This window comes from Canis lupus, chromosome 11 (assembly GCF_003254725.2).
Source record: "Canis lupus dingo isolate Sandy chromosome 11, ASM325472v2, whole genome shotgun sequence".
NCBI lineage: Eukaryota > Metazoa > Chordata > Mammalia > Carnivora > Canidae > Canis > Canis lupus.
In genome coordinates this window covers 46,906,908-46,925,710 of record NC_064253.1, presented here as the reverse complement: position 1 = coordinate 46,925,710, position 18,803 = coordinate 46,906,908, and the positions used below count along the sequence as shown (strand labels likewise).

The window sequence follows — 18,803 nt, the reverse complement described above, 5'->3', positions numbered from 1 at the left end:
TTTCTGTCTTCCTCTTCCATTCTATCTTCATTTTGCCCTACATTTATATTATCCTTTAAAGCTCATCTCAAATCTTTTCCATTCACTTCACATTACTAATTTCCCTAAGTGTGTACATATATATGCATAAAATTGTCCCCTTGTGTCTAAAGTGTGTATTTTAAATAAATGAAGATTAGTTTCTAATTGTAATATTTCAGACCTTGGGAGAGGTGATCTTGGAAGAGTTCAACTCCCTCCTGAGCATCGGAGAAGTGGTTTGCACATGCTTAAACCACTACTATCTGTAGTAGGTATGCTTAAGATTCATACCAGGTGAACTGTGACCAGTATGTTACATTATATTTATTTGTATCTCCAAACTTCACTTAGTAAAATAGGCTGTATTCTTGAATAAATAAGTGAACAAGCTATTACTAGTGGTATATTTTATTTTATGCAGTGTAAATATATCTGCACTATTAACATATAATGGAAATCTAATGTGTTTTGATCTTCTGCTATAATGTAGACATGTCTTCATCTCCCACAATCACCATTTTGATGAAATTTATTTTACTTTAATAATCTGAGAGATTTGCTCAATGTCCTTTGACAGACTCTATCTAGCTCTGAATATGGTCAAATCCTTTTAGTAAGAGTTTTAATTCCCATATCCAAAAATGACGGCTTTAGATATTAAGGTACATATTAACACCCCAAGTTTTAAACTCTCTAATATCTATTGGATATTTTAAAACAATGGATGTTCAGGATTAGTCAGCATATTCACAGACAGATGAATTGAAGACACAGAAATTCTGGCTCAGAAATAATTCAGGTATGCTGAGCAAATGGAAGAATAGATATTGTTAGGTGAAAAAACTCCCTATTTCACGTTCTACATGCAAAAGAATAATAAAGACATAATGCTATGGAGTCTTCTGCATTGGGAACAAAATTTTCAACCTAGGATGCAACCAAACAATATACCAGAGAAAAGATATCATTAACCCAATAGTGACAGGCAGTGGTCCAAAGCCACTCTTCTGTAGCTATGACTTTTCTTAACTTCCTTCAAACGATCTTCAGGCAGGACTGTTGCAGTATTTCCCAATTTATTCTATAATTTATGATTTATAAAGTGCACTTGTCACATTGCTGAGAAGTTTAGTAGCAAGAAATAAATTTTTCAGAATAGCAAGCATTGTAAGAATAAGAATAGCACATCTATTTCTAGATGGCCACATTTATGTTAACATGAGAAAAAACTGCTTTTTGCAAAGTTTTGTGATATTAATCTTGCCATGGTTTTATTGATGTCATAACAGGAGATTAATAAAAATAATACACAATAAACACAATTTTAATTGCTAAACTGCAGTAGGTTTCCACTTTGTAAATTGATAACACAAAATGTAAAAGAAAAATTATATTCCTTAGCAACTAATCTTTTTTCTACTGTTTCTATAATTCAACTATTAAAGTTCTCAATTCTTCAGAAGAATAGGCTAGGGCAAATCAAAGCTCTCTTTCAAGTCTGGGTTTCTTTTCATATCAAGGAATAAAATTAACTTACTATGTTTCAACAATGCTTAAAATTTGTTAATTCACCTTTAGACTATAACAATTTTGTCACTTAGTATCAATGATATTTTTTTTAAGGCACTGGTAACTAAAGGACATGTCAATCTAGATTTCAGTCATGAGTTAATAGTTAAACACGTTAAAACTGTGAGGATTATTAGCTTATTATCTGAAGGAAAAGCTAAAATTGTGTTGTCTGCTGATTATATTTCACAAAATTATATTGTAAACAGAACATTTTACAAAATGACAAATTCCCATGTGTACTTTATATTGGTTGGAATATGTCTGTTTCTAATTATATAAGTAAAGACATATTTAGAGCACATAATTAAATCTTTTGACAAGGAAATGTATAGTCAGTTTATTCTTAAGATTTCAGTAAATTTATATGATTATGGTAGTGTTGCTTTAACTGGATGTGGCTTTATTAGCTTTTTTATTTTCTTTCCAGAAAAGGCAGAGAAAATAATTCCATTGAAACTTCAGGGAGGAAAGTAGGTAGGCAGAAGTAATTTCGGAACTGGAACATCTCCAAACACTGGGGCTAACATCCTGATTATTAGAGCAGCATCTTTTACAGCCACAAGTAATTTCAGATGAGCCTAATCCATCAGTTCCTCCTTCCCCATAGGGCCACTTCTAATTCCTGCTGGAGCCATGGACACCTGGTAGATAATCATTTTTTTTTTCTTTTACACTTTTAACTTCCAAAATCCATATGAAGCTCTCTACCTCTGAATGCTCAGATATTCTAAGATTGTTTTCAATATGAAAAAATTCTACAAACTATCTAAAACAGTTACTTACAGACAGGATTAGGAGACCTTGGGAGATTTGGAATTTTCTGAGACCACAGGTAACCCTGCCAGTGCATTAAGGAGTATCTTGTACATTAAGAAAGTGGTGACATCTCTGGTTCACAGGTTTTAACCCTGGAAAGAAATGTTCATTCATGCCTCCATTTATTAAACTTTATCTTCACCATGTCAAATTTGCTATAGTCTAGGAGATAGAGTATGTGCAAACCAGGAAGACAATATTTTACCTCAATTTTTAGCAAATGTAACATTGAAGCAAGGGGCATAAATGCATCTGTAGACTCTATCCCATCACATTAGATATAAAGTGACCAATAAGTACTTAAGTGAATGAATCATATGAATTGTGACATGGGAATCTGAGTTTTCAGGATGATATGCTAGAACATTTGTTTAGTCAGAGACCAAGAATTTACAAAGCAGTCAAGTTGTTGGAATAGCATTAAGTATCATAAAGGAAATTAGGTAGAAATACTGGAATATATCAGCAGGTTGTTTAATTTGTAAACATTCAGGTTGAGGTGAGCTGAGTGAATGCTTGTTATAATGAGAACTTAGTAAAAATGACTCCTAACCTCCTACACTGAAAAAAAAAATGAATGAATGAGTAAATTATTTAGAATTAAAGTACAAAAGAATTATGTCTCCCAAATTATTTACTGCTCTCAAAGTCCTGTCTGGAATATAATTAGGTTAATAGGGTTGCCAAAAATCACTTTATTCACAAAAAAGAGAAAAATTTACCTCCCAATTTACTCTTCTCTTGCTAAATTGGTTTTTGTGTTAGTTCCAAATTTATCAAATGAATTCTGTTCTTGTACAAGTCACTCTGCCCCAATTGGCAATCCTTTACTTACCTTTGTGTTAAGAAGGAATGTGAAGTAGCTGATATAAAGTTATAACTAGTATTTGAATTCAACTCTCAAAGCAAACATATAATTGAAATTATTATAAAACTTCACCAGAAAAGGTTTGATTAGCTGTATTTAGAATTTTCAAATTTCAAAGCATACATCTTTATTTCATGTAACTAGAAAGGGGTTGGTGCCATTTAGTATACCAAGATTTTTATATCAAAGAGAACTCTATTTTTAATCCCAGTTTTGTTATTTGTTAAAAGAGTAACTTTCTATGTTAGAAATATTCTTATTAACTTATTTTGGTAATTTGTTGATGTATTTATTGTACTTTAACCTAAGTAATATAGCCTAAGGTTTATCATAAGGAACAGGAAAATATAAAGACTTGTGGATGTTATTATAAAGATTAAACAATAAAGAAAAATAATAGAGAAGGACTAAATAATATATGCATAATAGTTCCATCATATCTATCTCACTTATATCTTTTGATCACTATTATCTGCTTTACTAATAACAAGAATCCAAAAACATATATTCCTAGAAATTAACATGTGAATGTGCAATTAAAAAAAAAAAAAAAAAAAAGGAGCCTGAAGTTTGCCCTACCAGTTTATCCAGGAAACTAATCTAAGGAATGCTATAAGGAAAAGAAAGTGTAGGTTCTACATTTCTTTAGAAGATTGATAGATTATTGATTAACCATTTAGAATAAACAGACTATGTTTCTGTGACCTTAAATTTGATTTTCCACAAAGATCAGAAAAGGAACTATCAAAAGATATATCATTAAGCTAAAAATTTAATATTATTATAGTTTTTCTTTTTTCCCCCCAGGAAACAGAATTTTGCAAGAGATTGTGTGGATTATCACTGGGTTGTCTTTACCATACTGATTCAATATGATATTTATTAATAAATAATGAATTTGAGATTGAGGATTGGCATAAGCCTGAAGAGTAATCAGCATAAGAGCAAGAGGTCTTTTCTTACAATATTTACCGTACTTTACTGTAAATATTTGTGCAGGGTTTTACTTCCTTGGTAGTTTCTAAATAGTTTGAGATTGGGAACCAGATTTTTCTATTTATAATAGTTGCTTATGTGCCTAACACAATGTCTGGCATGTAGAAAGTACATAAGAAATAAACATTAAGTTGAAAGGTTAGAAATGACCATAAGAGGATATGGAAGAGGATAAATTCTTCTCTGACACAAAAGAGGTTGAATTCAGATCAATTTGACTTATTGTTGTAGAATACAGAGTACTTATCATGTGTTCAAGCTTTTATTACCCTAAAAGAAGCTATCCTGTAACTGTCAGATGCTACACAATTTATAAAGTACAACATCATGGTTTTATCTTTTAAAGAAGCCTCTGGAATCCTTAGTGTTGGAGAAAGGGTGGAAAAGAGGAAAAAATTTCTCCATCTCCTATGCTTTGGAATAAAAATTTCAATGACAGAGTATTATAATAACAATTATACTTCAGAGTTTCCAGCTTGGGTAGAAACACAGAGTGAAGATATTTTGAAGTCATGACTTTAAGATGTATTTGAGATAGAATAGATTTTTGCATTTGGCTAGAAAACCAAGTTTTCAGGATTATCAATATACCATATCATTATCTTCTGCAGACACCATCAGTATAAAGAAAAAGAACTTTTGGGATCTATTATCTTAACAACTTTCACATATACCATATAGCAGTGTTAACTATAGCCATCATGTACATTACATGCCCTGTACTAATTCATCTTAAAACTGGAAGTTTGTACCTTTTGACCACTTTTACCAAAGTTCTCTATCCTCTTCCAAAGTTCTCTATCCTCTTCCACTTGCCTTCCCCTTCCCAACCACAAATCTGATCCCTTTTTCTATATTTGGTTTTGCTAACTTCTACACCTAAAGTGAAGTGATGTAGTTATTTGTCTTTTTTGGTCTTATTTTGCTTAGCATAATGCCCTCAAAATGAATCCATATTGTCACAAATGGCAGGATTCCCATTTTTATGGCTGAATAGTATTCCATTGTATGTGTGTGCCTCTGTGTGTGTGTGTGTGTGTGTAAACACACTGCATTTTCCACTCATCTATTAATGGACACTTATGTTGTTTCTATATCTTGGCTATGGTAAATAATGCTTCCATGAACATGGAGGGGGCAAATATCTCTTATTTAATTTTTGTGATGGTGAGAGATAGGGGTCTAGCTTCATTTCATTTTATTTTAAAAATTTTTTATTTATTTATTCATGAGAGACAGAGAGGGGCAAAGACATAGGAAGAGAGAGAAGCAGGCTCCTTGCAGGGAACCTGATGTGGGACTCCATCCCAGGACCCTGGGATCATGACCTGAGCCACCTGGTACCCCTATTTTCTTTTAACATATAAATGCCCATTTTCGCAGCACTATTTGTTGAAGAGAACATTTTTTTTTCCATTGAGTATTTTTGGCTACCTTGCCAAATATTAGTTGACCATATATGTATAGGTTTATTTCTGAGTTCTTAATTGTGTTCCATTGGTCTATGTGTCCATTTTTGTGTTGGTATGATACTATTTTAATAATAAAAGATCATTAATATAGTTTAAAATCAGGACTTTTGATGTCTCCAGTTTTGCTCGCTCTCTCAGGAAAGCGAGAAGAGCTTTTTAGGGTCTTCAATGGTTCCATATGAATTTTAGGATTATTTTTCTACTTCTGTTAAAAATGCCATTGGAATCCTGATAGAGATTGCACTAAATATCCTGATTGGTTGAATGGAAATTCTTAGAAAGCTGTTTCATGCTGGTGCAAACTGGTACATTTAAAGAATTCAAATAAAACTTTCATTTTCAAGTCTTCCAATTTGAGCACTAAAAAATCAGGATGTTAGGTACTAATAAAGATATTATTTTTAGTTTGAAATAGTATGATTCAAATAGAACACCTCTAGAAAATAGGATCAAATTATACAAAAAATATACTTTTTTTCCAGATAAAATAACTTCATAGGACAATGCTTTCAACAGTCTAGCCTTCAGTGGTATAAATTTTAAAAAAAGTTAAATGTGTGTCTATGCACTTAAGGAAATATATAACTTTTAAAAAATAGATTTTATAATAAGAAAAATATGAAAGAATACTATTTCCTTCATTTTCTTATGATCCCTAAATAAACTATTTTGTTTCTATAACTTTTATTTCTCTTTCTCTAGGTTTCTATTTTGGGATATTATAGATTCACACATAGTATATAACACAGAGAGGTCCCTATATTCTTCATCCAATTTTCCCAAGATGTAAATGTCTTTCTTAATTAAACTATAAATCACAACAAGGATATTGACGTTAAAAAACCTTTGACCTCATTCAAGTCCACCAGTTTTACATGCACCAACTTTGTGCATGTATGTGTGTTTAGTTGTTTGCTATTTTATCAAATGTTTACATTCATATGATGACTATGTGAGTCAAGATGTAGAACAGTTTCATCACAGGGGACCCCATATGTTACTCTTTTATAGTCACAGCCACCTGTGTCTATTACCATCTCAGTTCCTGGCAACAATGAATTTGTGTTCATCTTTCTAATTTTGTCATTTCAAGAATGCTGATAAGTAGAATCATATAGCATGTCACCATTAAAGATTGACTTTTTATGCTCAAAATAATTTTTAGACTGGATCTATCTAATATGTTATGTATATCAATAGTGTCTTTAATAAGTCATATTCCATGAAAGAGATATACTACCTGTTTGACCATCCACATATTAGAGGTACCAGTTTGTGACTGTTGCAAGTGACCAAAGCTGCTATAAACATGTGTATACAGATTTTGTATGGACATAAGTTCTCAATAGAAATTAACACCAAACATTACAATTGCTGGATCACATAGAAAGTGCATGCTTAGATTTTTAGAAAATCGCCAAGTGTATTTTAGAATTACTGGATCATTTAACGTTTCTTTTTTTGTTGTTGTTTAACATTTCTTGAAGCAATGCATGAATGATTCATTTTCCCCCACATTTTTACCAGTGGTTAGCATTAGTTCAATTTACTTTCACTTGAGTGTTTTTGATAGGATGTATTGATATTTAATTTTGGTCTTAACTGAAATTTCCTTAATGGCTAATAATATTAAGCATATTTTATGGGCACTATATATACATATATTCACCTCAGTAGAATGTCTGTACACATATCTTGTCCATTTTCTCATTGTAAGTTTTGGGTGTGTTTTTTTTTTTCTGCACTAAGTTTACTAATTTAGATATTCTACGTATACATCATTTGTCAAATGTGTGCTTTAAAAATATGACTGAGTAGTCTTTTTTTTTTTCCTTTTTCTTATATCTTCCTCATAAGGCTGTTACCAAGGGCAGAGTTTAATAGCCGAATGCAGGGCTTGAAGTCACAATTCTGAGATCAAGACCTGAGCTGATATCAAGAGTTGGATGAGTTGTCTGAGCCATCTAAGCACCCCAAAGTTTTAAATTTTGATGTGGCTCCATTTGTCAACTTTTTCTTTTTAGGGATTGTGCTTCTGCATTCAATTCTAAGAACTAGCCTTAGGTCACAAAGATTTATCTTCAGTTTTTATCTAAATGTTTGATACTTAAATTGTATTTATTTTATTTTATTTTTAGAAAGAGAGTATATGAAAGATGTAGGTGGTAGAGGGAAAGAGGGTATCTTGAGCAGGCTTCATGCCCAGCTTGATCTCACAACCCTAAAATCATGATCTGACCCAAAATCAAGAGTCAGATGCTTAACTGACTGAGCCACCCTGGTGCCCCTCAATTTAAATTGTGCATTAAATAACTCATCAGATGAGTATAACACCCAGTGCTCATCACATCATGTGCCCTTCTTAATGCCTCTCAGCCAGTTACCCCATTTTATCCCATTCACCTCCCGTTCAGCAACCCTTGGTTTGTTTCCCAAAGTTAAGAGTCTCTCATGGTTCGTCTCCCTCTCTGATTTTTCCCATTCAGTTTCCCTCCCTTCCCTTACAGTCTTCTGCACAATTTCTTACATTGCACACATGAGTGAAACCATATGTGCAAAGATAATTGTCTTTCTCTGATTGACTTATTTCACTTAGCATAATACTCTGCAGTTCCACCCACATCGGTGTAAATGGTAGGTATTCATCCTTTCTGATGGCTGAATAATATTCCATTGCATATATATACCACATCTTCTTTGTCCATTCACCTATGGAAGGACATCTAGGCTTCTTCCATGGTAGTTTGCCTATTGTGGACATTGCTGCTATGACCATTGGGGTGCAGGTGCCCCTTCACTTCACTACATCTGTATCTTTGAGGTAAATACCCAGTGGTATAATTGCTGGGTCACAGGGCAACTCTGTCTGTTTGTTTATTTAGCAACTCTGTTTTTAAATTCTGAGGAACCTTCATACCGTTTTCCAGAGTGGCTGTACCAGCCTGCATTCCCACCAACAGTGTAAGAAGGTTTCCCTTTCTCTACATCCTCACCAACATTTGATGTTTCCTGTCTTCTTATTCTTAGCTATTCTAATTAGTGTAAAGTGGTATCTCATTGTGGTTTTGATTTGAATTTCCCTGATGACAAGTGATGTGGAGCATTTTTTTCATGTGTCTGTTGGCCATTTGTATGTTGTCTTTGGAAAAATGTCTCTTCATGTATTCTGCCCATTTTTTGATTGGATTAATTTTTGGGGGGTGTTGAGTTTGATAAATTCTTTGTAGATCTTGGATACTAGCTCTATGTCTGATAGGTCATTTGCAAATATCTTCCCCCATCTGTCAGTTGTCTTTTGGTTTTGTTGACTGTTTTCTTTGCTGTGCAGAAGATTTTTATCTTGATGAAGCCCCAATAGTTCATTTTTGCTTTTGTTTCCCTTGCCTTTAGAGGCATGTTTTGCAAGAAGTTACTGTGGCTGAGGTTGAAGATGTTGTTGCCTGTGTTCTGCTCTAGAATTTTGATGGTTTTCTGTCTCACATTTAGGTCTTTCCATCCATTTTGAATTTTTCTTTTGCATGTTGCTGTCCAATTTTCCCAGCACCATTTGTTGAAGAGACTGTCTTTTTCCCATTAGATATTCTTTCCTGCTTTGTCAAAAATCAGTTGACCGTAGAGTTGAAGGTCCATTTCTGGCTTCTCCATTTTGTTCCATTGATCTGTGTGTCTGTTTTTGTGCCAGTACCATACTCTCTTGATGATTACAGCTTTGTAATAGAGCTTGAAGTCTGGCATTGTGATGCCACCAGCTTTGGTGTCCTTTTTCAACATTTCTCTGGCTTTTGTTTTGTTTTGTTTTGTTTTTTTTCTGATTCCATACCAATTTTAGAATTATTTGTTCAAGTTCTAGGTCTATGGTGTTTTGATAGGGATTTCATTGAATGTGTAGATTGCTCTGGGTAGCATAGACATTTTAACATTTCTTCTTCCAATCCATGATAATGGAATGTTTTTCCATTTCTTTGTGTCTTCCTCAAATTTCTTTAATAAGTGGTCTGTAATTTTTAGAAGACAGATCCTTTACTTCTTTGGTTAGGTTTATTCCTGTATTTTGGTGCAGTTGTAAATGGGATTGATTCCTTAATTGCTCTTTCTTCAGTCTCATTGTTAGTGTATGGAAATGCAGTGATTTCTGTGCATTGATTTTGCATCCTGCCACGTTGCTCAATTGCTGTATGAGTTCTAGAAATTTTGGGGTGGAGTCTTTTGGGTTTTCCACATAGAGTATCATGTTATCTGCAAAGAGTGAAAGTTTGAATTCTTTGCCAATTTGAATGCCTTTAATTTCTTTTTGTTGTCTGATTGCCATTATATTCTTTGCTAAAATATTTTTTGAACAATTCTATAATCTGTGCATTGCCACAAGCTTTAAAATAAGTTTGTCTATGAGACATGAAGAGACATTTTTCTGAAGAAGACCTACAGATGGCTAACAGACACATGAATATACGCTCAACATCATTCATCATCAGGGAAATACAAATCAAAACCACAATGAGATACCACCTCACACCAGTCAGAATGGCTAAAATTAACAACTCAGGAAACAACATATAATGGTGAGGATGTGGAGGAAGGGGAGCCCTCTCACATTGTTGGTGGGAATGCAAACTAGTACAGCCACTCTGGAAAACAGTACGGAGGTTCTTCAAAAAGTTAAAAACAGAACTACCCTACCACTCAGCAATTGCACTACCCTACTACTAGGCAATTACCCAAAGCATACAAAAAATACTGATTTGAAGGGGGACATGTAGCCTGAAGTTTATAGCAGCATTTTAATCAATACTAGCCAAACTATAGAAAGAGCCAAGTGTCCATCAACTGATAAATGGATAAAGATGATTGGGTATACATATATACAATGGAATATTACTCAGCCATAAAAGAATGAAATCTGGCCACTTGTAACAATGTGGATGGAACCAGAGAGTACTATGCTAAGTGAAATAGTTCAGTCAGAGAAAAGACAAATACCACATGATTTCACTCATGTGTAATTTAAGAACAAAACAGATGAACATAGGGAAAAGAAAAAAGAGGGACGCAGCCCATAAAAGAGATTCTTAAATAAAAAGAACAAACTGAGGGTTGCTGGAGGGAGGTGGGCAGGCAATGGGCTAAATAGATGATAGGTATTAATGAGGACACTTGTGATGAGCACTGAGTTTTGTAGGTAAATGATTCTGTAAAATTTTGTTTCCATGGGTCTATTAGTCTGTGAAATGCAGTTGACATTTGTATTTTGATATATTGTCCTGCAAACTTCGTGAACTCAATAGTTTGAAGGATTTTGGCTTGATCCATGGGATTGCCTACTTAGACAATTTTATCATAAGCACATGGGGACAATTTTCTTCCTCAGTTTCCAATATTTCTTTTTCTTGCTTTAGTTTAGTGGCCAGAACATCTAGTATTATGCTTTATGTATTGGTGAGAGTGAATATCCTAGCCTTATTCCAATCTTAGGGGAGAAGTATTTGAGTATAATGTTAATTACATGCATTTTGTAGGTATTCCTATTAAGTTGGGGAAGTCCTCCTTTATTCTTAGATTCTTAGTTTGCTGAGGTTTTTTTTTTTTAATGAATGGGTATTTGATTTTTTTCAAATGATCATTCTCTGCGAGTTGATTATGAGCACATATTTTTTCTGTAGCTACTTGATATGTGGGATTATATTAATGAATTTTTAAATAGTGAGCCAGCCTCCATATCTGGATGAAACACAACTTCTTCATGGTACTTGATTTTTTAAAATATATTGCTCGATTTGATTTGCTAATATTAACCTGATGATACTGCATCAAAGTTCTTGGAAAATAATGAATCTGTAGTTTACCTTTGTTTCTCTGATTATAGAATCTGGATCAGGGCAACACCAGTCTTACAAGTGAGCTGGGAAGACTTCATTAGTGTTATCTTTTCTGAAAAATATTTTGTAAAATTTGTGTTTATTTTTTGAATGCTTGTTGAGTTCTCCAGTGAAATCATGTGGACCTAAATATTTATACTTGGAAGGTTTCTTATTACAAATTCAATTTCTTTAAAGGTAACAGGTCTATTCAGATTGCCTATTTCATTTTGATTGATTTTGGGAAGTTTGTCATTTCCAAAAAATTGAAATGGCCATAGGATCTATAATGATATCCCCTATTCTTTTTCTAAATATGGGATTTTTATCTTGCCTCTTTATCAGTATTTCTAGAGGTTTATCAATTTCATTGATTTCTATTCAAGAATCTTTTGGTTCATTGATTTTTCTCTTTGTTTTCTTTGTCTCATTTTATTGATTTCTGCTCTTCTTTATGTCCTTCATTATGCCTGCATTTGATTCACTTTGCTTTTCTGTTTTCTAGTCTCTTGAGGAAGAAAACTAGGTTATTTTAAGGTCTTTATTGTCTTTCAAATGTTAATCTTTAAATAAATTTTTCTCTCAGACATGAGATAGCTATGTCCTATATATTTTTATATTCTTCATTTTTCATTTAGTTCTATGCATTTTTTGTTCTTTCTCTGCAAATTCCTGCCTGACTCAGGTATTATTTAAAAGTGTATTGTCTATTTTCCATGTGTCTGAAGATTTTGTTGTCTTCCTGTTGTTCTTTTCTATTTTGCATTCATTGCAATTAGAAAACAGAATCTGTTTGCAATTATTTAAAAATTAATTAAGTTTGGGGCACCTGGGTGGCTCAGTTGGTTGACTGTCCAACTTGTGATTTTGGCTCAAGTCATCATCTTAGGGTTGTGAGAATAAGCCCTGTATTGGGCTCTGTGCTCAGTGTAGAGTCTGCTTAGGATACTCTTCTTCTCTCTCTGCTCCTCCCCACCATGTACTCTTCTCACTCATGCTCTTTCTTTCTGAAACAAATAAATCTAAAAAAATTAAAAACTAGTTAAGATTTGCTTTATGATTAAGATATGTTCTATTCTGGATATATTCCAAGGACAAATATCTGTGTATCTCTCTATATCTGTGTGTGTGTGTGTGTGTGTGTGTGTGTGTGTGTGTATGCATTCTACTTTTGTTTGGGGGACTATTCTTTAAATGTTGAGCAGATCCTGTTGGTTGGTCATATTTCTTTCATATATGTCCTTGATAATTTCCTTTTTTTTTGTATAAAGTATTGAGAGAGATGTTATCTCCAAGTATAATTCAGGATTCATCTCTTTTTCCTTTTAGTTTTTTATGTTTTTGCTTCTTTTATTTTACAGGTCTGTTGTTCATTGCTTTAAGATGACTATATCTACTTTGATGGACTCTTTTATCATTATAAAACTTACCCTCTCTGTCCTTGGTAATTTTCTTTGTTGTGAAGTAAGTTTTATCTGATGTTAATAAAGCCACTCCTGTTTACTTTTAATGGTTTTATAGTATATATTTTTCTATCATTTATTTTCATTCTATTCATACCACTATACTTAAAATAAGTTTTGTGGTACCTGGGTGGGTCAGTGGTTGAGCATCTGCCTTTGGCTCAGTTTGTGATCCTAGAGTCCTGGGATTGAGTCCCACATAAGGCTCCCTGCTTCTCCCTCTGCATATGTCTCTGCCTCTCTCTGTGTGTGTCTCTCGTGAATAAATAAATCTTCAAAAAAAAGTTTCTTATCTATGCATATTAGATTATATGCTTTTTCCCACTTGTTGATCTCTCTTTTAAATATTTAAACAATTTACATTGAATATTACTGCTATATTTAATATTTAGATGTTTTTTTCTGTTTAATGTTTCTGTACATTTTGGTTTTCTTTTTTATGAAGTCACTTAAAAACGAAATTCTTTTATTTTTTTAAAAGATTTTATTTATTTATTAATAAGAGACAGAGACAGAGAGAGAGAGAGAAAGAGAGAGAGAGGCAGAGACAAAGGCAGAGGGAGAAGCAGACCCCATGCAGGGAGCCTGATGTAGGACTTGATCCCAGGACTCCAGGATCCTGCCCTGGGCTGAAGGCAGATGCTCAACTGCCTAGCAACCCAGGTGTCCCTAAAAATGAAATTCTAAAAAAATATTTGTCCACATATTTTTTAGTATATCTCTTTATATGGCCCTTTAGTGCGTGTTCTAAGATTGCTATATATATATAAAAGCAAAATCCACGATGTTAATATTTTACCAATTTGAGTGAAGTGTAAAATGCTTATCTCTATATCCTCTTCCTTCTCCCATTTATAATCAAAATGGTGTGAATATTTACTATATAGAAAGACCATATTAAACAGTATTAGGGTTTTTGCTTGAAACATGATTTTGAAATCTCAAGAGAAGGAAAATCTGTTGAATTCCCATATATTTTTTTTCTGTTTTTATTGCCATTTCTTCCTACCTAATGTTACAGAGTTTCTTCTTTTATTGTTTCCACTGTGTTTAGAAAACTTCTTTTAGACATTCCTTAAGGTAAGTATGCATTAAAGAAAGAAAGAAAGAAAGAAAGAAAGAAAGAAAGAAAGAAAGAAAGAAATCTGTTTTCCTTGATCTGAGAGTATCTTGATTTTTTCATTCATCCTCAAGGAATATTTTTGCTAATATAGGATTATTAGTTGACAGAATCATATCTATCTCTCTAGCTAGCTTATTTTAAAAATTTTAGCTTAATAAAAATGGCATTTTATTTCCTTCTACATCCATAATTTGTGAAATCTGGCCAGATCTTGTTTTACCTCAGCTGATAGTATTATTTCCCCCTAGCTGGTTTCAATAGAATTTGTCTTCAGTTTTTACAAGATTATTAACTATGATGTCTCTTGACATTGATTTGTTTAGGCTTATCCTGTTTGAGGTTTGCTAAGTTTTGAATTTTAGGTTTGTCTTTGGCCAAATTAGGGAAAATCAACAGTTATTTATTTTTTCAGTCTACTATTTTGGGACTCAGATGATATGATTGATAGATTTTTTTTTTCTTAGAGTCTGGTGATCGTCTGAAGCTCTAATCAGTTCTCTATTTTCTTTCTTTTGTTCAGATTATGTAATCCTACTGTTCTAGCTACATGTTCATAGACCCCTTTGCCCTCTCCATTCTACTGTTGAGCTTATCCATTTAGCTGTATTTGTTACTGAACCTTTTAGTACTAAAACAAATTTGATTCTTTAAAAATGTTTTTTAATGAGTTAAATTTATATAACATGAAATTCACTATTTTTCCACATTAAGTTGTGTGGTTCATTGGTTTTTAACATGTTCATAATGTTGCACAATCATCACCACTAGGTCCTGAACATTTTTATGATATCTGTAATATTGCAATTTTTTAAAAAAAAGGATTTTATCTATTCATGAGACACACAGAGAGAGGCAGAGACACAGACAGAGGGAGAAGCTGGCTCCATGCAGGGAGCCTGATGTCACACTCTGAGCCAAAGGCAGATGCTCAACCGCTGAGCTACTCAGGCATCTCAATATTACATTTTATAATTAGAAATAGTATACTTATTTTTCATCCATGTTTCTAGAACAGGGCTCCCCAAAGACTTGGAATAAAAGTATCTGTGTTAAGGTAATGATACAACTTTTGGAAAACACCTAAGAATTGTGACTTATTGCTCATGAAACCAACCATGTGATTAGAAAATTGGCATCCCACCCCACTTTCCTATGGCAGGGAAAGGGAGAGTGGTTGGTAGTCAAATCAACTGTCAATAGCCAGTGATTCAATCAACCATGCTTATGTAATGGAGCTTCCTTTAAAACCAGAAAGGATAGAGGATAGAGTTCAGAGAGTTTCTAGGTTGGTGAACACATAGATTTGGGGAGACTAGCCTGCTCTGAGGGGGCATGGAGCTCTATTCCCCTCCCTATACCTTTCCTGATGCACCTATTACATCTGGCTGTTCCAATAATGTGTAGCTTAAAAGGATTCATACTATTATCTATTTCTGGAAGGTCAGTGGTGATGTCTACACATCTATTCTTTATTTTTTTAAGATTTTATTTATTTATTCATGAGAGACAGAGAGAGACAGAGAGAGAGAGGGAGAGGCAGAGACAGAGGCAGAGGGAGAAGCAGGCTCCATGCAGGGAGCCGGATATGGAACTTGATTCCAAGACTCCAGGATCATGCCCTGGGCCAAAGGCAGGCGCCAAACCACTGAGCCACCCAGGGATCCCTACACATCTATTCTTAAGTATTGTAATCTGATTATTATTTTTTTTAAGTTAAGTTTACATAAAGTTTGTCCGTTCTTGATCTTAAAAAAAAAAAAGAACTACTGCTTTCAGTTCTTTTTCTTCATTGTTTTGCTATTCTTTTCCTTGTGTTTGACTTTCTTTAGTTCCTTAAAGTAGAAGTTTAGGTTATAGATTTGAGATTTTTCTGTCTTTTTTGGTGGTATTTAGAGCTATAAACTACCCTCTGAGCATTATTTTCTCTACATACCTCAAATTTTCATTTGTTGTGTTTTTATCTTTGTTAATTTCAAAGTAATATATAATTAGTTACTTGAGCTATCATTTAGGAGTATGTTGCTTAATTTCCACATATTAGCTTCTAAATTTCCTCCTGTAGATGATTCTAACTTCATTCCATTCCATTTTAGTCAGAGAACATATTTTGTATTATTTCACTGTTATAAAATTGATTCTTCTTTTATGTACCAACATATGGTTTATCTTATAGAATGTTCCATGTGCACTTTGAGAAGAATGTCTATTCTAATGTTGATAGATGGAGGTTTCTGTAGATCTCTCAATTATATTTTTGGCTTTTACTGTGGTCAAATTCTTTCTTTTCTTGTTTATCCTTTATCTAGTTGTATTCATTATTTAAATCAGGGTATTGGAAAAGTTCTATTTATTTTGAACTATCTCAACATTAAATTATGTCAGCTTTATCTTCGTATGTTTTGAAATACTGTTTTTTAACTGCATATATGTTGACAAATATATTCTTATTAGATTGACTCTTTTACAATTTATAAAGTCTTTCTAGTAATGATTTTTTTAATGCTTATTGTGTCTGATATTAGTATAGTCATTCAAAGTCTCTTGTGGTAACTGTTTGCCTGGAAAATATTTTACCATCCTTTTACTTTCAATCTATTTGTATCTTTGGATTTCACGTTTCTTATAAGCAACACATAGTAGGATCATGTAAAAAATAATCCATTCTGTCAATCTCTGCCTTTTAACTGAAAAGGTTGGCCCGTTTACATTTAATGTAATTATTGTAAGAAGGACTGCTTTCTACCAGCTTGGTTTTTCTTTATATTTTATATCTTTTTCATATTAAAATATATTTTATATTGCACCATTTTAATTCCACTGTCATTTATATTATATATTTTCTAGTTATTTTCCTAGTGATTACTAGAGAATTATAATTAACTTTAAAATATAGATTGGATTATTACTGACTTAATTTTAGTTAATATGCAAACGTTTTGTGTCTATATATTTTCATTCACCCCTTATGATGTTACTTTTGAAACTACACGTTTGTACATTGTTTGCACAATAGCACATAATTAAAACTTCTGATTTATGCAGTTGTTTTTTAATTTATTTATTTATTTATGATAGTTACAGAGAGAGAGAGAGAGAGAGAGAGGCAGAGACACAGGCAGAGGGAGAAGCAGGCTCCATGCACCGGGAGCCTGACGTGGGATTCGATCCCGGGTCTCCAGGATCGCGCCCTGGGCCAAAGGCAGGCGCCAAACCACTGCGCCACCCAGGGATCCCTGTTTTTTAAATGAGATAAGAAAAAATGTTGTTACCAAAAAATTACACTGTGTTTCATATTTACCTGTGTGGTTATCTTTACTGGTGTTCCTTATTTCTTGAGGTTGCTGTATAGTATATTTATTTCAGCCTGAAGGACTAATTTAGCATTTCTTGCAGGACAGGTTTGCTAGTAAGCAACTGTCTCAGTTATTACTTATTTGAGATGTCTTAATTTCTCCTTCATTTTGAAGGATAATTTAATAAGATATAGAATTGTAGGATGATAGATTTTTTTTCTGTTGAAACTCAGATTATATCATCTTCCCCTAGTCTTGATGGCTTTGAAAATGACTGTGAATATTTTTGAGGATGCTTTGTATTTGATGAGTTGCTTTTCTCTTGCAGCTTTTATGGTAGTCTCTTTGACTTTGGTTTTTGACAGTTTGATTATATGTCTTAATGTGGATCTCTGAATCTATTTACCTGAAGTTCACTCAGCTTCTTGAATGTATAGATTAATGCTTTCCATCAGGTTTGGGAATTTTTTTAGCCTTATTTTTCGTAGTATTTCTTCTTTATTTCTCACTCCTGATGGGACTTTCATTATGATACTGCTCATATGCTTGGTAGTGCCCAACAGGTCTCTTTGTGTTCATTTGTCTTGATTTTTTTTTTTTTTTTACTGTTTCTCAGATCAGATAGTTTGAACTAATTTATTTTGAAGTACACTAAGTGTCTTTCTGCCTGCTCCTATCTGCTGTTGACTCCTCTAGTGAATTTTCCATTTCAGTTAGTGTATTTCTCAACTCTATAATTGATATATATTTTTCATAATTTCTATTTGATTAGGCATCATTCTCTAGGTTTCTCTTAGTTCCTTATACATAGTTTCCATTAGTTACTTGAAGATACTTAAAATAGGTGTTTAAAATTATTTTCTACTAAGCCTAATGTTTCTGTTTCCTAAGGAATTATTTCAATAGATTGCTTTGTTTCCTGTATATGGAGCATGCCTTCTTTATACAATTCAGTGTTCTGTTGATGCTGAAAATTGGGCTATTTGAATATATTATTCTGGAAACTCTGGCAATCCTATTTTGTCCCTCTTCAGGACTTATTATTGTTTATTGCAATCATCAATATTGGTTTAGTAGTTTTCCTGAACAAATCTTGCAGGTTATATTTTTGTCATTTGTGTTGCCTGAAGTCTCTATTTGATTATCTTGGCAATCAGGTAATGAACAAAGATGTCCTCACATTTGGGAGGAAGAAAATATGACCCAGTCTTTTAAAAAAATATTTTTTTTTATTTATTTAATTCATGAGAGACACACACACACACAGAGGCAGAGACATAGGCAGAGGGAGAAGCAGGCTCTACGCAGGGAGCCTGATGTGGGACCT

At 33.2% G+C, this 18,803-nt stretch overlaps 1 pseudogene; it reads left to right on the top strand.

Annotated features, from left to right (window-relative positions):
• The window catches only part of LOC112650332 (importin subunit alpha-1-like), a 273,740-nt pseudogene that overhangs the window by 39,056 nt on the left and 215,881 nt on the right, over positions 1-18,803 (top strand).